This window comes from Miniopterus schreibersii (genome assembly GCF_964146895.1).
Source record: "Miniopterus schreibersii genome assembly, chromosome: X".
NCBI lineage: Eukaryota > Metazoa > Chordata > Mammalia > Chiroptera > Miniopteridae > Miniopterus > Miniopterus schreibersii.
Genome location: NC_138104.1, coordinates 69,936,260 through 69,958,454, shown reverse-complemented (window position 1 = coordinate 69,958,454; position 22,195 = coordinate 69,936,260). Strand labels below are relative to the sequence as shown.

The 22,195-nt window shown below is 37.2% G+C and overlaps 1 protein-coding gene across 1 annotated transcript in view; it reads right to left on the bottom strand.

Annotated features, from left to right (window-relative positions):
• Positions 1 to 22,195, bottom strand: part of SPRY3 (sprouty RTK signaling antagonist 3) — an 86,750-nt gene that overhangs the window by 5,659 nt on the left and 58,896 nt on the right. Inside the window, exon 2 of the mRNA XM_081124890.1 lies at positions 3,685 to 3,856. The gene's annotated coding sequence lies outside the window, so the exon portion shown is untranslated. The remainder of the gene's footprint in view (positions 1 to 3,684; positions 3,857 to 22,195) is intronic.

Below are 22,195 nucleotides of genomic sequence, written 5' to 3'. Positions count from 1 at the left end.
CACCTTCTACATCTTCAATCCTTGAAGGTAAACTAAACAACATGCCTTTGTTTATACATTTGGGCATTCAAAAGCAAAATGTCTCTTTTATTTACTTGGACGCATAGCCTCCTGAAGCCTCCCACCTCTACCTTGTTGTATCTTTAATAAGATTCATAAACTCAGCATTATAAAAGAACAAGTAGTTTTTATTTGAACACTCAAATAAACAAGGATATATTGTTCAGTTGACTTGTGGGGTATGTGGAGGTAGGAGCTTTGGATTGTGAAGAGTCTTTTGAAAACTGATAAAAATAGATGTATTCACCATTGATCAAATAAAGAATGTGTGGGACCCTTCAAGCCCTTTACACTGGAAGAACAACATACACTCTGGATACATTAGACTCATTGGTTTCCCAAAGAGAACTAGATTCAAAACATCTTAAAAATTCCAAGGATCAATGACTCAAAGGAAGGCATACAAGGTCTCAATGATACAGGAAATAATCATATGGGATTCTGGGGATGTCACCAGGTATCTCAGGGACATGCTCAGAAGGTTGAAAGCTAAGCTTGGAAGAATATAGGTCATGATAGAAATGACTTAGAACCGTGTTCAAAACGGATCCTGTCTTGGCAGAAGAAAGACACATGGTGTTTAGGTTGAGAAGGTGTATTTGGATATTGATTAGATTGCTGCAAAGCTGAGGAATTGAGAAGCTTGGTCGAAGGATTACAGGAAGCTTTGGGCACCAGTCTGGGATGATGAGGTACTACTGTCTTGATTACAAGTAATGGAATTGACAGGATGAATTCAGAAAGTTTCTTCTTGCCCTGTAAAACCTTTTATTAGAATGGACTGTGGAAGATCTGCAATATGGTGGGCAGTAGGACCTGGGTAAAATCAGGGTGTTGAGTAGGATAAAACAGGATTGGATGACAATAAATTGCCATTCTGGACGTGCTGAATCCGATCTGGCTAACAGGATGAACTGAAATAGATACTGTAGGGGAAGGTAAGAGAGGGGGAAAAAGTGTTGAGAAAGGAATAGGCGAGAGACTGTTGTAGTACACAGATTAGGTGAAAAACTACTACTACGTGCATGTTTATGATTTAGAAATCCACCCATTAAAGGGCCATTCATTGTGAGCAGCAACAGTTAAGAAACTGTGCTGTTGGTCAATTCATATTCTATTAAATGAGAGACAGAATATACATATCACATATTATTAAATAGGAGCCAAGGTGATTAAAAGTCTTGGCTGCACATTGATGGGATCTAGTGATTTCTGTCACGTAGTGCCTCTGCAGTAATGAATGATGCATTGTAAACCCACTCCCATCACAGTCCCTCTGGCCAGGTGCTCATAGCTTTCTCAACAGTTTTTCTGTAGCCCTGAAATTTGCTATGTTCAACCTAAACAGAAATTTCTTTTCTTATGTCAATTTAGGGACGAGAAAGCTAAATCCATTCAAGAAATACTGTTTGTTAATGAAAGAAAAGTGTACTTTTTCCCTGGAACCTAAAATCTGCCATGTTGGGACTAAAGTTGAAAACTTTCCTATCTAAAGCCCTTCTATGTTAACACACCTTAAGACAGTTCTGATTTCTATGATAAATCCTTTCTGATACAATATGACTCAATCTCGATTTCAAAGAAGAAGGGAGAGGAGAAGATGGAGAGCCTAGCTCCTGTTTTCTCCCACTCCCATGGGTTCAATGCTGTTTTGTACCTTACTGTGTAACGGCTCTGGGGTGTGTTGCTTCTTTCTGTGCTCTGCTGTTATATACACTCCTTCTCAGAATAACTGAAAGCAAACATAGGGGGAATTTCTGCTATGGCTTTATATGTTTTCTTAGTTCTACTGTTCCAAAGTCTGCTCTCTAAAAATCCCTCTCTGTGCAAAAGCATTTGCATCTCTATCACAGCACTTCCCCCCTTACAAATACCAAGTTGTATATAGTTTACATTACTAACCTCTCAGCCACTGGCTGGGCCTCCCTCCTACCGCATACATCTTGCTGGAGCTGCCAGGTTCTCACCACATTTAACTCTTAACTTGTCACTTTGCTACCCTAGTCCTATTCATTACTTTAATAGTTTCATTAAGAGTCATAGCAATTTATTTCAAACCAGGGAGTCTTGTAGTTTTAAGACCTTGCATTTTTAAAGATCTAGGTGTTTTAATGATGAGCAATACAGGAAAAATGATAGTATCAAATGAATTCACACACTTCTAATCCTCAAGAAAATGATAGTTGTACATTTAAGAAGTAAAAATCTTTCTTTGAGCCACAAATCATGTCATAGGAGACAAGAAACTTAAGTTCTAGTCCTAACTCTAGTTCTACTTTGCTGTGTGACTATGGGCAAGTGATTTTTGTTCGAGGCCTCAGTTTCTTCATCTGCAAAATGAGGGGATATGAAAGGAAGGTTTTTAAATCCCCTTCTTGTCCTGATGCTCTAAAATTTTTATGCTGGGTTTTTAGGTTGCATTTTTCTGTCTCAAAGGTATTTGGTGAAGAATTAGTCTCCTTTCCTTTAAATTCTTTACTTTCTCACTACTCAGCTCTTCAACTCTGTATAAAATACTTCCAAATATAAGTCACTCTTGATTGTTTCACAGCTAGAGAGACCAAAAAACAGAGCATACACACACACACAATGTGTAGAATATGACAATAAAGTCTTAGTAAATGTTTATTTAGAGGTACAGGGGGAAAAGACTAATGCTTCCTTATGGAGAAACTGTTAGTTTGTACCTTATTTGTATGTATGTATGTATGCTGCTAACTTGTTGGGAACATGATTTAACACCTGGTATATCTAAATTCATGTGATAGCCCATTATGTTACAGCGAAGTTTTAATGTACCCAGAAAAGCAACAGTAGTTTGCATTTCAAAATAGATTTTCTGTTTAAGAGTTCAAGGTCTGTTTTCTGTTCATCCAACTTGGTTTGCAGCATGCAGAGGTGAGTGATAATTATAATCAGAAGAATGGAAAGGAGTGTAAATTACTGCCCTAGGTCTTATCAAATGCCTATTGGCTAACTAGACATGGTCACAGGTTCTCACTTTTGACAAAATTTCCATATGCCACATAGAGACATGTGCACATACACCCAGGCATGGATCCAGAGATTTCTAAATCATTGCTCTGACTCAATGTAAGTAGGGGGTTATGCCGTGTCAGCTTGCGCCATTTCTACCCAGGGCAAGGTGATGTGATGAAATCTGAACGATGCACAGCCCAGACTTGTGAGCCAATAGCTGACTAGCCCCGAGCTGACAGGATCCCCGCTGGGCAGCCAGACTGGCCTCAGCATGGGCTCTCCCTACATCCTCAGTTTGCGTGGTTAGGCTGCGCTATAAGGGGTTTAAGCAAGCACCAAAATGCATTGAAAGGTCAACAGGCTAGAAATGTAATTGACATTTGGCTACAAAAGGGTTATTTTGAAGTTCCATTTTGATTTATAAATATCCAGTAAGAACAGTGTTCTGCAAGAGCTGATTCATTTAAATCTCATTTAAATGGTTTTCATTTCATTTTACCCACGCGCTTGCTTTTGTGCGCGTGCACACACGCGCGCGCACACGCACATACACACGAACACACACAGAGACGATGGCTGGAATGAATGGCAATCTGTGCATAGAAAGAATTCTGGGGTCCTTAAGAGCTAATCGGTATGGCTTACCTTGAGGAAAGGATCTATCCATGCTGAGAAAAGCAGAAGAATTAATGCCCCATCTGGTTCAAAGGACCTCTTCTCCTGAGTCTTTAGGTTTCTCCACCTCTTTTCAGAAAGTCTTGAATGAAAACTCCTTCACCGGCAGTGGAGCCAGAAACAGAGATAGTTCTGTCTCGGTCTTTCTGACACAGCAGAGAAAACGGAAAGGAAAAAAAAAAAACGGTGGCGGGGGGAGGAGAGTCAGACCTGTAGTGGCAGATACTTTGTATAGATTTTCCTTGCAGATCTAAATCTTGATGCACGTATTCCCCAAAGAAAGCTCAGCAGGGTAAGTTGTTCACCTCCTCCTCTTCTTTCTCCTCCTCCTTCTCCTATTTCTCCTCCTCCAACTCCTCCGCCTCTTTCTCCTCCCCCTTCTCCCCCTCCTCCTCTTTCTTTTTCCCCTCCTCCTCCAGCTTTTTCCTTCCCCTCCTCTTCCCCTCCCCCTTCCCTCCTCCCCTTCCTCCTCCTTTACCTCCTCCCCCTCCTCTTTTGCCTCCGCCTCTACCTCCGCCTCTGTCTCCTCCAATCTGACAGATGAACCGAAGCAGCAGAAACTGCAGTTGTAGACACAGGGTATCTCAACAGAGCAATAGATACCGATAGTGTGTGATTATTTATATAGCTCAGGGTGTGTTTGGTATATAATCTGCAGAGAGGGGGGGAAGGGAAGTGAGAATGCAGTGTGTTCAGCTCGGCTAGCTGGCTATTTTGTGAATGTAGATGATTTCTGGAGGTCTTGTGAATGGGTTATAGGGGAGGATGGGAGGGAAGGGATTTATTGCTCCTTGTTATAATTTTTTTCTCTCCCTCTCTCGTTTGTTTTCCCGGAGCTGTAGCTCTTAATGCTTGGCTAAGTGGCGTCATCCAGTTGAAATTGAATCGACCCATTAGAACTCCCCATAGGAATCTCTGTATCCGGTCCCTGGGTAATGACTGAAACAGAATTTAAAGGGGAATGGGGGCAGGGTGGAGAGTAACAATTTTAAGGAGGCTTTATTTAAATATCTCTGCCAACCACAGTCCTACCAAGCCACTCAGCCCTTGCTGAGTGATTGCAGCTTCAATCAGACGTAGACAGAGTTTCTCCTTTGTTTAAGGGTTTCTCTACCTCTTTTCTACATTCATTCCCACTTTTTCAGCACTAATAAAGATTATCCATCCGTCATCCATTGAGAAGCCATTAACAACCTACTTTCCCTTTCTGCCTTTAGTATGTCATATATCCAACAAATATTTTTTGAGTGCCTTTCTTTGTGCAAAGTGTTGTGGATTCAATAAGGAAGACAGAATCCTTGCTTCTAGGGAGCTTCCTTAGGACTGCCAGGCTTCCAGAAAGAAAGTAACTTTGGTCATTTTCTTTTAAATCAAAGGATGAAGGTTTTTTAAGTTATTCTCAGGTCACTATTTAATTCAGTAGGAAGGGGTCTTCCTTCTGGGCATCCAGACAGAAGCACTTAGATGAAAGCAAGTCTCATATTTAAAATAAAAGAGATCTGATTTCAAGTCCTGCTTCAATGGACAAGTAGCAGGAGCTTGACCATCAACATTCTTAGGATGCTTTGGTTATCCCATCGATAAAATTGAGAAGGTAAATGGTGACAGTTAAGAGTAAAACAAACCTGTGAGTCAGGAAACTCAGATTCTTAATCTTACTCTAATTCCTTGTGTGACCTTTGCAATTTACTTTACCTCCAGTGCCTCAATTTCTACATACATGAGGTGATCTGATTATGTAATTGCTAAGATACCTTTTAGCTCTAATATTCTATTTACACCCTCTCAGGAGGGTAAAGAAAACACGAGATTAAAACATGAATGTTTATGTGGGTTTGCATGTGCATGTGAGTACGTGCGGGTCAAAGTTGTTCCAAACTGTTCTGTTGATGTGTATGTATGTGTGAGTGTATATATATAACATATATATACCTTATATATGTAATATCTAGTCAAATTCAGATCTCTTTCCAATCAGAATTTCCAGAGTCAAAAGGTTTTCCTTTGTAAATTCTTTTCTTCTGTGGCTGAAACCTCTTCCTTACTCTTAACATTGACTTGAACTTATCAAGATCATGAAAACCATTAAAGCTAATCTGTAAATTCATCCACCGAAGAAGATAGATTTACTGATATATTTATCCACCCATTTTTAGCAGGTATTTATTGCACATCAACTTTGTGCCAAGCACTGTGCTTACTAGATTCAGGTCAAACAGACCAGAGTTCAAATTTTTGTTTCTCACTTTATGAACTGTCTGACTTTGGGCAACTCAATTCATCTCTCTGAACCTGTTTCTTCATCTTTAAAATGGAGATGCCTACATCATAGATTTGTGCTATTTCCTGTAGATTGAATAAAGTCTTGCATTTAAAAGGTATATCATGTGTCTGGAATATAGTAAGTGCTCAATGAACAGTAGATGTGAATATTAAGAACTTTTTCTCACCCTAGTGTAGCCTATAGGAGAGGCAAGAGATTATTTCAGTTTGAAATCCTTCTATTTCTTAAAGTCCAGCTTTAAATTTGAACAGATATATGCTAAATATATCTTCCTTAAATGTGGCTTATTTTCACACTTTATTACTTTATTCAAAAAATTTATTTCTAATTTCTAGGGCATTAAGTCTAAATTACTCTGCCTGTCAATCAAGTTATTCTCCAACTCTGTATATTCTACTTCTCTCCTCTTAACATTAGACAGATTGAATTTTTCAATAAATACCTATACTGTATTTGATCCCTGGTTGGGCATCTGTGGATGTGGAGAGCTGACTATATGTATTGTTCCATTCCATTTTATATAGGGAACTTGATCATCCACGGGTTTTGGTATCCGCGGGGATTTCAGTAACCATGTTCTTCATGGATACTGAGGGACAACTTAAGTTTTGGGGGAGTCATAAGTTATACATGGATTATTGACTGTGCAGGGGGTTGGTGCATTGTTCAAGGGTCAACTGTATAATAATTATATATTACTTATTAATATATAATTAATAAATGAATCCTTGCTTCCCAGGGTCTCATAGTTTGGTAGGGAAAATAACATAGACAAATGTAATAAAGGATAAGTGCCATAGAAAGGAGCAGAGAGGTAATACACCTTGTCCAATATTGGAGGGGTTATGGGATGCTTCTTAGAGAAGGCAACATGGAAATATAAATTTGAAGGATGAGAAGGACATTGCAACCAAGGGACTAGCATGTGACAAAGCCAAGAGGTAACATAAAGGATGACGGGATGAGCTGCGAAAAGAACCATCACTAAATTTTCCAAACTCAGTATAATGCCTGGTGCAGAAAAGATTCTCAGAAAATATTTGACAGACAAAAGAATGAACAAAAACTATTGCTAGCAGAGATAACATGATGAAAAAAAATACAAAGATGTTACAACAACAAGTTTTATAAGCCAACCTAAGAGGGTATCCTACACTCATAACCTTAACAAGTTAGGAGCAGAAATTTTCTCTAGAAGGCACCACCCACATGTTTTATTCATATTCCTGGAATGTACTTAGCTTATTTAGGTTTTCTTAAATTGTAGCAAGTGGAAATAGATTATACATGAAAAACCAACTTTGTATGATAGCCCAATTCAGTGTCTAAAATAATCATTATCAGAATCTTCATCCACAAACCAAATCAAATATCAAATTTTCTCAGCCTATAATTATAACCAATTTTCTCTTATTTCGTCTGCATAAAACATATATTCTGCAAAATTCTGAAAATATTTCCTCATTCTCTTTTTCCCAAAATAGAGCCCAAATCCATATGAGAGCCTGTAAGTTCCTATATGAGGCCAGTTCTATCCATACTTTATTGAAGTCAAGAGAAGCTCTTTAGAAGAACCAGATGAGAAGTTGACCTATGAGCATCCTGATTCAGCAGTGGTGATGCCAGAAGTAAGCAATGCCAAGGAAATATAGTTACTTAACCAAAAGCCTATAGGAGAGGTGATAATTTTTTTTTCCCACAGAAGCTGGTAAACAAATATAGGAGCAATATAACCAATAATAAGAGAATGGTATAGAAAAGTCAGAGAGAGAAAAATGACCTGTGAGTATAGAATTGTAGGATGGAGGGACAATGTGGGCCTGTGGAAAGAAAGCTAGATCAAGGGTAAGCAATGTCAATTCTAGTATCCTAACCTGCTGTTTGGGTTTGGAAGGTCATTTCTGATCTCTAGGCCTTATTTTCTCAACTATAACATAGTCTTCTTCAATGTAATTCAATAAAACAAACATATACTGAGTACCTACTTAATGTCAAAGCAATATACTTGATGTGAAGAAACACAGAGATGAATGTGACACAATATGCCATACAGTGGGCCCTCAGTGCAAACTGGCTGAATGAATAAATGAGTAGTCTTATCCTCTCATTACTCACAGTCTAGTAGGATAAATATGTAAATACATAAACTGCAATACAACCTGTCACTAAATCAGATGAGAGATAATTGTGGCTTGAATCAAGATAAGGACAGTGTAGATGAGGAAAAGTGGATGATCAGTAGAATATAGAACAAATAAACAGTGACTTATTAGATATGGGATGTTAATTGTGTCATTTACTGAAATGTGGAAGGGACATTTAAAAAATCTTCGAGTACATTGGGTTTGAGATGCCTATGTAATACCTAAACGGTAATTTAGGAAATATGAAACACGGGTTTTGAGCTTAAAAGAGGATATGGATCAAGAATAGAAATATAGGCACTCATAGTGTACAGATTTAAGTCAAGTGAATGGATTAGCCTAGCCAGAGAGAGTGTGTAGAATGTTAGATTGACAGAAAGGTAGAGGTCAAAACCCCAGAGAGCACAGGTATTTAAAGGATTGGTAAGAAAGAAGTCTATAAAATAGACAGAACGGATGAGGAGAATCATGAGTGTGTGGTGCCTGGCAGCTAAGGAAGTATAATATTTGAAGTTGAAAGATCAACCATCAATTCCAACAGATTGGTCAAGTGAGGTGCATAAAGTATTTAAAGTAATACTGGTTTGGGAATTTGAATATTACTATGTAATTTGGTGGAAGTACATGTGTCTTTCAAACAGTAGTTTTCAACCAGGGCTGCACATCAGCATCATATGTAGAACTTTATCAATCTACATATTGCTAAGTCTCACCTCCAAAGATACTTACTCAGGAAATATTGGGTGAGATCCAGAGAATCTGCATTTTCAAAGAGTCCCATATGACCCTTGAATGTACCATGTTTTCTCTTACCTCTAGGCCCATTACAGACACTATTTTCCTTGCGTGGAGTAATGGAAACTCCCAAATCCACATCTCTAGTCCAGACCTCTTAGCTTTAGTCTCAAATATCCAACATTTCCACCCATCATCTTCATTTTTCCATCAAAGGTGATGTAGGGTAAAGGAGATTGTTATTTTATGTATGGTGGTTATGGAAAGTCTCTCTCATTAGGTGACATTTCAGCTGAGTCTCCAATAAAGCTGTATGGGGGCAGCAATTCCCACATGGAGGGACAGTATATACAAATCCCTGAGGCCAGAATGTGCTTGGCATGTTCTAGGAAGAGCAAGGAGATCAGCATGCCTAGAGTGGAAGGAGTAAGGGGAGACTGGTAGCAAATGAAACCAGACAGTTACCACAGGGCTGGATCATGTGGAGTCCTGTAGGCCATGTTAACGATTTTGCATTGAGAAGATATTGTAGGTTTTTGTCTAGAGGAGTGATACAATATGACTTGTAATTTTAAAAAGATCACTCTGGCTGCCCTATGGAGTATACATTTGGGAGAGGGATTTAGGGTGGAAAGAGAGAGAATAATTACGAGGCAACAGTTCATATGAGAGAGGAGTAACAATGAAAGTGAATCAATAGTGCAGGGGAAGGCCTGGGGAGGGGGCAAGAGTGGGGTGGAGGGAGTCAACAGGAGGGAGGGAAAGAGGATATCTGTAATACTTTCAATAATAAAGATTTAAAAAAAGGAAGTTAGAAGTCTGGAACTCTGGCCATATTTTCTTCCATCAGAATGCCTGTTTTTTTCCTGTTTTGTTTTTTTTTTCTTTCCATTTCAGTGCAAGGCATTACCTATATTTTCCTAGCACAAAATGTGTGTGTGTGTGTGTGTGTATCTAAATATCTCTGTCTTTTCCTAATGTACACTGACTTTGGCTTGTCTGCATGCCTTAAGTTGCACAGGCATGCCATCTCCACAGAACTTACCTCGTAGGCCACTTAGAGTGTGCTTGCTTCAAGTACATCTTTTCATATGGTCTGTCACACTTCTTGCTGGGCCCCTGTGTCCACATTCATGTACTAAAAGTGTACCATGGTGGTGGTGAATGTTTTATTAAACATCTGGCCACGTGGTGTTTGGATTCTGGTATTTACTTAGCATGACACTTCCCTGCTTTACATATATAGCAGCATACCCATTACTTTCTTCAGTTATTTAACTTTTTTCTTCATATTTTTGGTAAGGAAGGGTTGGGTAATTTGTTTTTTAAAAATTTATCTTTGTTGTTGAAAGTATTACAGATGTCCCCTTTTTCCCCATTGACCCCTTCTACCCTGCAGTCACCCCCAATTTTTCTCCATATTACTGAAATGTTTTAAAACTTAGCAATGAGGTAAAGAGACAAAGCAGGGCAAGTGCTTGGGAATGGCAGGAGCTTTGAGGTCACTGATATGTCCATGTTCTGCACTCCCCTACAAGGGAGGACAGCCTGTTACAGGTGACAACAGCAAAGAGGATTACATTCGGTTCTGGGAGCAGTTTATTTTCAGAACTGACATCCTACCCAGTACTAAATATAGACAGTCTCTTCCTTTCAAACAAGGGTTTCTTTTCTGTTAAACTTCAACAAAGCTCTTAGCTGGGTATTACAAAGTCAGCCTCCCTCCCTCCTTCCCGTCCCTCTCCACTACCTTTATGAAACTTATTGTTATACTCCCTCTCCCCAACCACCTACTTTCCTCTCTCTGGCCTCCTTGGTTTCTTCTCCTTCTAAATTTCTCCTCTTTCTTATTTCTCTCCTCTGATTTCTTGATGTCCTTCACTATCTCCTCTGGGTGCTTTCCTCTTGATGTCCCCAATTTTTAAAAATACAATCTCTTAGGAACCCACTCCCCCAATAGTTCAAGAGAATACAGATGCCTTAAGACTAAAATGTGATATTTTACTTATTTATTTTTAAAACTTCCCAGGCTGAAGATAACTTTGTCTGTCTCCTTATGTGCCAATTGATTGTCATGTACTAATAATGACATGCTAGGGTTGATTGAGCATTAACACTGTATTTTTCTAAGTACTTTATACATATAACCTTAATAAAAAATCCTCCAAGTAAGACACTAAAATCATCTCCATTTTGGGATGGGACAACTGAGGCCAAGAAAGGTAATGGTAAGTATCCTTAGGTCAAATAGCTAATATATGCCATAAATGGAATTTGAACTTGGGTAGCCTGACTCCAGAGCTCACACTCTTAACTCCCATGTCATACTACTTCTTTATAGCAGGATTAGTGTCTATTGTATGGCTACTAAATAAACAGGGAGAAGTTACAGGGGAAGGAAAAACGAGAAGGGTAACAGCATCTAAAATAGCTTTCAACTGACTGAGAAGATTGTACTCTTAACTTTGCTTTTACTAAAGCAAAATGTGAAGATAAAGGAATTCAGAGAAACTGGGATAAAACACGAAAAAATTGGAAAGGGTTTTTGTTTTCACCTTTTTATGCTTGTTTTGAATTATAATTCTGGGTTTTAGACACTGATGATCTCTTTATTGTCTAGCTAGACTGTGAATTCATCAAGACCCAAACAATTTTTACAGATATATTGCAAATTCTGCACCTATTGGAGGGGATGAGTGGTGGAGTGGTTATATTCATACAGTGGATTACTACTCAACAATACAACTGACTTGTTTTATTCCACTACTCTTACCCATCAGTCCATGATTATTAGTTGTAGAAAACTTCCTGAGCAACTTCTCTAAAACACACACACACACACAAACATACACACATATTGAGATAGATGGCAAAATAAATTTTATTTCTGTACACTAGCTACTATGTCCTATCTGAAAATGAAATTAAGAAACCTAATTCATTTACGATAGCATCATAAAAGATAAAATACTTAGGTTCAAATTTAACGAGAGTAGTGCAAGACTTGTACACTGAAAATTTTAAAATGTTGAAAGAAATTAAAGAAGAACTAAATAAATTGAAAAGCATTCATGTTCATGAATTAGAACAGTGTCAGGACAATTTAATGGGAGAAATAATAGTCTTTGAACAAATGGTTCTGGGACAACTGGATAGCTACAAGCAAAAGAATAAAGTTGGACCTCTACTTCAAACCATATACACAAATTAACTCATAATGGATCATAGACCCAATGTATGGGCTAAAATTACAAAATTCTTGGAAGAAAGGATCGGAGTGAAACTTTGTGACCTTGTAGTAGGCAAAGCCTTCTTAGATACAATAACAAAAGCACACATGACAAACGAAGAAATAGATAAATTGTACTTCTTTAAAATAAAAACTTTTGGCTGCCAAACATATCGAGAAAGTGAAAATACAACCAACAGAATGGGAGAAAATTTTTCACAAGTCACATATCTGATAAAGAACTTGCATCCACAATAGACAGAGAAATCTTTCAACTCAACAACTAAAGCAAGTAACTGAATTGAAAAATGGGCAAAGGATTTGAATAAACATTTATCCAAAGAGGACCTAGAAATGGTCAATGTGTGCATGAAAAGATGCTCAACATTATTAGTTATCAGGAAAATGCAAAGCAAAACACAATTAGATACCACTTCACACCCACTAGGATAGTTAAAATCAAAACAACAGAATAACAAGTGTTGACAGGGATATGGAGTAACTGGAAGCCTCATATACTGCTGGCAAGATTGTAAAATGGTGCAGCCACTTTGGAAAACAGTTTGAAAGTTCTTAAAAATGTTAAACATGAATTTATCATATGATTTGGCAATTCCATTCCAAAAAATATATATCCAAAAGAATTGAAAACCTGTGTTCCCATAAAAACCTATGCACAAATATTTATAACAGCATTATTCAGAATAGCCAAAAGTTAGAAACAACCCAAATGTCTACCATCCTGATGACTGGATAAATAAAAGTTTGCCTAGCTACACGATGAAATATTACTCAGCCATAAAAAGGAATAAAGTACTGATTCATGCTACAACATGGATGAACCTTGAAAACATCACAATAAGTGAAAGAAGCCAGACACAAAAGGCCACATATTGTGATTGCATTTATATGAAATGTCCAGAATAGGAGAATCCATGAAGACAGGAAGTAGATTAGTGAATTCAGGGACTGGGGAGAAGAGAAAATTTGGAGTGACCGCTAATGAGTATGTGGTTTCTTTTGGGGTTGATGAAAATGTTCTGGTATTAAATAGTTGTGATGGTTGCACAACTCTGAATAGACGAAAAACTACTGAATTGTTCACTTTAAGTGGGTGAGTTTTCTTATGTGTGAATTATATTTCAACAAAGCTATTTTTTTGAAAGAATGCATTTGGGAGGCTCCTTAGTCCTCATGAAAATAGACTCCTGTCATGTGTCACTCTTTACTTGGCCATAAGTGCCTAAGTGTAATCTCTGACCGATGGACATTCAGTATGCATTCAGGATTTTTTATATTACAAACAACGCTACAAAAAAAATATTTTTACTATATTTTTGGATATATGTGCTAGTCTACTGTAGGATAAATTTCGAAAGTGAAAATCTTGGGACAAAAAATACTTGTATTTTAATTTTGTTTGATATTATCAATGGTTCTCAAAAAAACTTGCACCAATTTACATGGCCACCAAGACTTTAGGAGAATGTTTATTTTCTCATTCTTATTAAGTATATTATCAAATTTCTTGACCTCTTCTTCATTTGAAAAAGTAGAAAATTTCATCTTGGGTTTTGTAAAATGTAAAAGAGATTTAACGTTTTTTCATTTTGAGAACTATTTATATACCATTGGTTATTTATATACCATTTTGAGAACTAAATTTTTGTGTTCTTTGTCCATTTTTCTATTGAGCTGTGTTTCATTACAGATATGTAAGATATATATTTAAATATCAATATTAATATATATAAGCATGTGATACATTTACACAATGAGACACTACTCAGAGGTAAGAAAGAAGGAAATCCTACCTTTTGTGACAGCATGGATGGACCTGGAGATCATTATGCTAAGTGAAGTAAGCCAGTCAGAGAAAGACAACTACCATATGATCTCACTCATATGTGGAAGCTTATGAACAAAATAAACTAACAAACAAAATAGAAACAGACTCATAGATAGAGAGAACAGACTGACAGTTGTCAGAGAGGACAGGGCTGGGGGGCTGGGTGTTATAGGTGAGGGGATTAAGTAAAAAGTAAAAACACCTCATAGACACAAACATTATGGTGATTACCAGAGGGAGAGGGGGGTGAGGGCTGGTGGAAGAGGATAAAGGAGGGATAAATGGTGATGGAAGGAGACTTCACTTGAGGTGGTGAACACACAATACGAAATTCAGATGATGTGTTATAGAATTGTACACTTGAAACCTATATAATTTTATTAACCAATGTCACTCCAATAAATTCAATAATTTTTTTAAAGCATAAAGGCAATTAGACCTCTGGCATAGACATTAATTTTTTATCACTTTGTCATTGGCCTTTTAGCTTTATTTATAATACTTCATGCTTTGCAAATGTTTTAAATTGTTACGTATTTAAACTGATCAATCTTTTCCATTATGGGGATGACATTTAGGTTTTGTGCCATATCTCCTCATGTTTTCTTCTAGTATTTCTTATATTTTGATAATTTAATTTTTTTTCAATAAACCTTTGATCCATTTGAGATTATTTTGGTGAAGGGATATGTTAGTAATCCAGCAGAGCTACCTCATAGGGATGTGTAACTTATGCACTGTACAAATGTGCTTTGAAGATGATATTTTCTTTAACTTTAAAGCTTAAATTTTTTACTAAAATCTGTCTAGGCACATGTCATTCTTCTCATTATTCCTGCTTGAGACTCAATGGGCTTTTTAAATGTGAACACTTGAGTCATTCTTTAAGGAAATTTTAGTTTCATATTTCTTTGATTCCTTCCTCTCCTCCCTCCCTCACATTCTTTTTTTTCTTCTTTCTCTCTGTCCCTGTCTCTATCTTTGTGTCTCCCTTCTCTTCCTTTCCCTTTCTGGAACTTTCATTAAACAGATGCTGGGTTTCTCATAAAGATCAGTATGTCTCTTAAGGTTTCTTACCTTTTCTGTTGTTGTTGTTGTGTGTGTGTGTGTGTGTGTGTGTGTGTGTGTGTGTGTGTTGAATCTTGGGAGAATCTCTGTATTTAATCTTCAACTAAGTTATTCTTGTTTTAGTATACTGGGTAATGGGTAAAGTTTTGGTAATTATGTTTTTAATTTCTAAAACTTCTACAGCAGACATTTGTCATATTTGTGTCTGACCAACATATAATGAATAGTCTTTCTATAGTTGGAAAATTCTTACATTATAATTTTACCTTTCAAATGTTGAAGTCAAAACTCACACTTGTAGCCTTTACTGAAACTAAGATGTAGGAATATTACTTAGGTCTACCGATCAGATGCCCTAACATGACACTTTGATTTGGAATTGAAGACATGCATAAAGTAATACTGTGTGGTTTTCATTTTTCTGGAATAGGTGGTAGTGAAAGAACTTGGCTTTGAAGGATGGCAGAGATTGCAAGGTCAAGTTCTTAATTAAAGTAGTGGCATCAGTGCTGGCAGCAGTAGCTGTTGCAGTAAAGTCAATTTCTTGGCATCTAATGCAGGAGCAACAGTTTTTCTTATCAGGCAAGTTCTGTGGCATTAGTCCTAGGCAATTGTTTCTGGAAACTGAGCCTTAAGATTGGTTTTCCAGCCTTTCCTTAATAAATAACTGCACCATGTACATGATCCCAATTTCAGCATCCCCTTTTCAAACCATTCTTATCTTTTCTGCTCACTGCTTCTAATGCCAGAATCCTAACATTTTCTTCATCCTCCTGTGACCTCCAGTCCATTAACCCTGCTACTTTTTATGGCTACTTTTCTTCTTACTTGACTTTATATTTCGTGGTCCATCATTATAATCACTCCCAGGCATATACCATTAATTCCTTTGCCTCTCTTTCCATTTATCATACTTACCTGGGAAAATTCCTAAACCTGACTAAATTCAATTCTCCATTTATTCTGTTTCCATGTTAACTGATTTGATCTATTGAATTTTAGTCTTCAAATTCATGACCATTAACCTCAGAGGGTTATTAGTGCTGCCTGGCAATGCTACAAAATTTTTATTCCCACTTTCTAGATGACTATTTTATACTATCTACTCTCTCATTAACCCTCCAATATCTAGAACACACTCCATTCTCACTCTCACTTGATAACCCTTTTTAATAAGCTATCCTTGTTAAGGTTACCAATCACTTCTATATTGCTAATTTCAAACGTTAGTTATCAGTCTTCATCATACTTGACCTCTCAGTATTGTTTATTTTTTAAATTGTTTTATTCTTGACACTATTACAGGTATCCCCATCTCCCTGCCCCCTTTGCCTACCTCCACCCAGCCCTCGCACCTCCCTCCCTCCGGCCATCACCACACTGTTGTCTGTGTTTATGGGTTATGCATATATGTTCTTTGGCTACTTTATCCTTGAAACATTTTTTTTTTACTTGGCTTCCAGGACACCTCTTTATACTTCTCTTATCTTACCGGTTATTTCTTCTCAGTATTCTCTGGTGATATTTGAGTATCCAGTTGCAAAATATTGAAGCAATGCAAGACTCAATCCTTGGTCCTTTTCTCTTCTCTACACTCATTGTTTAGCTGATCTCATCCAGTCTCATGATTTTAAATGCCTTTTATATAGCGGGGACTCTCAATATCTATAGCCTATGATCCCTCCTCTGAACTCCAGAATAATATATTCCACTGCTTACTCAACATCTCCACTTGGATGTTTAATAGACATTTCCTACTTTACATGTCAAAAATCTCAGCTCTTGATTCTTCAACAAAAATAAATTAGTTCTGCAATTTTCTTCATTAGAATAAATAGCTCTTTAGTTACTCTAGATCCTCAGGCAAAAATCTTGGTGTTGTCTTTGTCTTCTCTTTCCCATGCTCCAAATTCAATCCACTGGCAAATCCTGTCCATATTTCCTTTTACATATATCCAGAGTCTGACAATAAATCCTTATTCCCACTGTTAATACCCTGCTCCAAGCCACAGTCATCTCATTCCTGTATCATTGTAGTAGCCTGCTAACTGGTCTCCCCACTTTTACCTTTGCCTTCTCTAGTCTATTGCCTACACAGTCACCAGAGTGAAACTGCTAAAATGTAAGCTAGATTACATCAGTCTTCAGCTCACAACCCTACAATGGTTTTTCATATATCTCACTGAAAGCCAAAATACAGTGGTCTACAAGATCCCGTATAATTTGGCCTGTTCTTATTGCTTTTATTTCAACATTTACTACTCTTCCTCACTCACTCCACTGAATCCATACTGGTCCCCCTACTATTAATAAAACAAACAAACTCATAAATACAGACAACAGAATGGTAGTTACCAGAGAGGAAGGAGATGAGAGGAGGACAAACAGGGTAAAGGGAGTCAAATACATGGTGACAGAAGGAGGGTAGGCTTTGGGTGGTGAGCACACAATAGAGTATACAGATGCCATTTTAGAAAGTTGAGATTTATATAATATCATTAACCAATGTTACTGCAATAAATTTAATAAAGTTTCTACAGATATTATAGTATATATATAACCCAGACACTCTTTTTGCTTGGAACATTCTTCCTCTATCTTCTTGGTTCACCTCATCACTTTCTAAATTCTTTTTTTTTTTTTTTTGATTTTTAAAAAATATATCTTTATTGATTTCAGAGAGAGGAAAGGAGAGGGAGAGAGAGATAGAAACATCAATGATGAGAGAGCTATTCATCGAGCCCTCAACCCGGGCATGTGCCTTGCCTTGGAATCGAACCCTGATAGCCTGGATCCTAGGTCGATGCTCAACCGCAGAGCCATGTCTGGCCGGGCACTTTCTTAATTCTTAGTTCAAATATTACCTTATTAGAGAGACCTTCTCTGACTACACCATCTACAATAGCACACACACAAACACACATACACACACTTATCATTTGCTGTCTCCTTTACTCAGTTCGATATCACTTCCTGAATCATATATTTCTTTATTATCTCTAGCATCCCACTGAAATATAAGCTCCTTAAGGGCAGGAATTTTGTCTGTTTTGCTTTCTGCTGTATCCCTAATGTCTAAAAGAATAGCTGGCACATAGTAGCCTTTCAGTAAATATTAGCTTTTACTTAGACTAGCCTGCATGGATTATATTGCTTACAAATAAAAACCCTGATTTCCATTTTTTGAACAGATTATTTTTATGTATGTGAAGTATTAATAATGTATTATATGAGTGCTATAAGTCTTTCTCTAAATACTCTTTATCCATATTTATGGATTTTTTTCCTTTCTCCATTTACTATTTCCTTAGACTTAGTTATTGTGTTGTTTCTTTTACTTTTCACAAAATATTTGGTGATTCTTGGTTACCTGTTTATATTTACACATGAAGACTTAGATTTAAAAGTGTCTGTGTCTTGCCCCAGCTGTGTGGCTCAGTTGGTTGGAGTATTGACCAGTGCACCAAAAGGGTTGTGGGTTCAATTCCCGGTCAGGGTGCATAAGGGAGACAACTGATCCATGTTTCTCTCTCTCCTCCCCTTCCTTCCACTCTCTCTAAAATCAATGAACATATCCTCTGTTGAGGATTAAAATATAAAAATAAAGTGTCTGTGTCTTGAATTCATATCCTCTGTACATGTGAAAATCCTTGTTCTCTTGGCAGTTAATGTAGAATCTGATTGCTATATCCCTAGTTCGTTGCACATGGGAGCAGGGTAAAACCAGAAAGTTTCTTCTTCATGATGGATGGTGGATGATGCTCTTCTAATGAGCTTGAGTCCATGTAGCAGCCAGACATTCCTTAATGCCCAATCTGATAGCCTTCAGTCAGAATTCTTCATTTAAAGTTTTCATCCTGAGTCAAACACCAGTGATGAGAGGATTCATGTAACTGTTTCCTAGTCTTCTAATTAAGTCTATCATTTGTCTAGCAAAATTACTTTTTTGGAGGTCTCTCTTTTGCTTATGTGGCCGGCCATGCCACTACTTAAACCTCTATTTCTGGTAATTACTTAATTATGAATAAATGTTATTTGATACCACATACAAATATGTGCCAAACATTTTCCATATGCATATAATTAGCCAAGTTTTCATCATTACACTACTTTAAACATTATTTATAATTGGCAATTGGTCTCATTGAAATGCTCTGCATAACCAGGTGTTTGCTATCCCCTTAAGCATAGCCATAAACTTGTATTTCATACACACATATCTGGTGCTTTTTTAAAATCCTCACCTGAGGATATTTTTTCCATTGCTTTTCAGAGAGAGTGAAGGGGGGGAGAGAGAGAGAAACATCGATATTAGAGAGAGACACATCGATTGATTGCCTCCCGCACATGCCCTGACCAGGGCCAGAGCTGGAGCTTGCAACCGAGGTATGTGCCCTTTACCGTAATCGAACCCGAGACCCCTCAGTAGGCAGGATGATGCTCTAACCACTGAACACACTGACTAAGGCGGTAGCTAGACATTTTTAGAGCATTTTGACATTGCTGTTACACCCAAATGCATGATTTCCTATTTTACAAAAGTCTGTGGAAGACTCGAATTTTTAAAAAATGGTTCTTCACCACAGAGAGTTGAGAAGCCCTGCTTTAGAGTGTCTTGATAATGCTTTTGGTCGGGTGGCACAGTTTCCCTTCTTGTATTACCTTTGTCTTCCTCATGGTTGGCCTTTAAGCCAAAGGACCTGGCTGCCTTCCAAGCAGTCGTTTCCGCATAGTATAATAGCTATAGCCAGTGAACTGAAAGTGCATTTCCTGCCACCATACTGTAAAATTATTATTAATGTAATAGGAGAATGCACTTCTGGTTTTGGCACTGATGTTTGGGATGCTGCATCAGGGCTGGTAGCTTGAAAGAGTGGACAATATTATGGACTATGGATTAACAGAGATAAAACCACGACAAATACTTCCTGTTAAACTATGCTACATTTGATCCATTTAGAGATAATTTGATAGGAAAACATTTTAAATGAAAATAAAGTTTTTATTATATGGGACCATGAACTTTTGCTCAAAGAATATTTTAGGGAGGTGGATCTTACTTCATTTTAAGAAATACATTTTTAACAACTAATACAGTAGTCTTCCTTATCAGGCAAGTACTCAATCAGAGACTGATTTACAAGCTATCATTGATTCTGTAATAATGACTCATGCAATGATTTGAAAATTAGATTAAGCTCTAGGGCCTTTTCTAAAGAAAGATTCTGTAATTATGAGCTGGGATAATTTAGGCATCTAAGGAAGGAAAATTAACTTTAAATCAAGAGCCATTAAGTGTGAGGTCCTGTGATTCCCCTTTAATTTAGAGAAAAATTGTTATGCTTCAGAATGGTTGTAATACTGGGGGTACTTAAGGGCTGAAAGTTTGCTTGGAGTTATATACAGTCCCAGATCCACAGTTTGGAGCCAAGAGGAGACAATGAGGATTCAAAAAAGGAATAAACGGAAATATAGGCAGAAATATAGTACCTGGAAACATTGCATCTAGAATGAACAATCCTGACTATTAAATCATTCATTTTACAAAAACTACCTATTCCCATGCTTCTACTCTAGACTAGTTGCATATTCTGCAGGAGTTCATTTATTAGGGTCATGCAGCAGTCCACTGTAGATCAAACAAGTTAGTCTTTTCAGAATTTGAGGGCACCCTAGGGAAGAAAGACTAATGCAGATGTGCATTTATTTATTAAAGTTAGAGAATGTAAAACTCCAAACACAACGAAGGTAAAGAGTAAAAAGTAACTGGTCACTATTAGGACCACCTTAAGACTTGATAAATATAAAAATAAAAATGTTTGTCTCTCCTTTACAATTACAAATTGAGGATTAAAAGCTATCCATGTTACTGTTGGAGATATGAAATCCTGGAGAACAGAAAAGTTAATTGAGAGATTTTCTGATTTTCATAAGGTCTTTATATTGTCTTTTGTTTATTAAAATTAAAAATGTAATAGCAATATTAGAAAGTTAGTATGTTGCTAACAAGGCTCTCCTCTACTGAAATAATTTCTTAAAAATCAAAGCAATAGGAAAAATTTAGTGTCAAACTACCTATAGTGTCTGTATCAGTTTATTTTTGTAAATTATTTTTGACCAAATGTCCCAGAAACAAATCAATGTAAAAGGCTGTTAATATTTATTTGCTTACAGGTATAAAAGAAAGTAATGTGAAATGTTTTTTAAGAAAAGAGAAGAATTTTGTTATGAGCCAATTCATACTGCTGCAAATATCTTGGATCCAAGACTGAAAGGCAGAAATGTAAATAATGATAGCACTGCTGCTGCTGCCCTAGATTAAATTACAAAACAAGCAGCACATTTAGAAATTTATGCTGGAAAAATCTTTCAAATGTGTCTGAATACAGAACAGTTACAGTGTTTGTGCAGTCATGCAGTTTGGACTTGTGCCAAGTGTAACGCTCTTACTCCTGGTCCCACCCTCCTGATGAGGAATCTGAAGGCCAGGTTACAATTCAAGGCTTCTATGGCTGGCTCAAGTTCTTACTCAGTGTTACTGAGTTTTCAGCCCTACTATATTCGCTAGTGAAAATAATAATATTAATAACCCTTGGTAGTTATTATGTACCAAGCATTATGCAAGGTTAATTATACATTTTATCTCAATTACATTTCACAACACATTTATGAAGAAAGTACTATGTTCAGGTGGGGAAATTGATGCTCAGTGGAGGCTAAGGAAAATGGATCAAGGTCAAATTGTTTTATCTGCTCATTTAGAGGTCTATTGAAATATCAGTAGTCTCTCTTGATGTCAAGAATGATTTTTTGGGGGGGGAGGACAACAAGGCCAAGCATCTTAGAACACCACAGTAAGGTCTCCTAAGCCTGAATATTTAGCTTCTGCCCCCACAGATGACTCCCATCAACAGAAGTTTTTGTTTGTTATTCTTGCTGGTTGCTTTCAGCCACACCAATAAAAAGTTGTCAGTGGCCCTCAGTAGCTACGCTTCATGACAGTCCTTGTACCAGCCCCCAGTCTTATGGGCTCCACAGTAGCAATGTAACTTAATATTACTACAAGGTCTCCAATGCACCCTTAGTGACAGAAACAGTTTAGTAATAAGTCAAAGACTTTTACTTCTGCTTCAAGGAAACCATTCTATAAAACACCAACTAGCTTACCCATT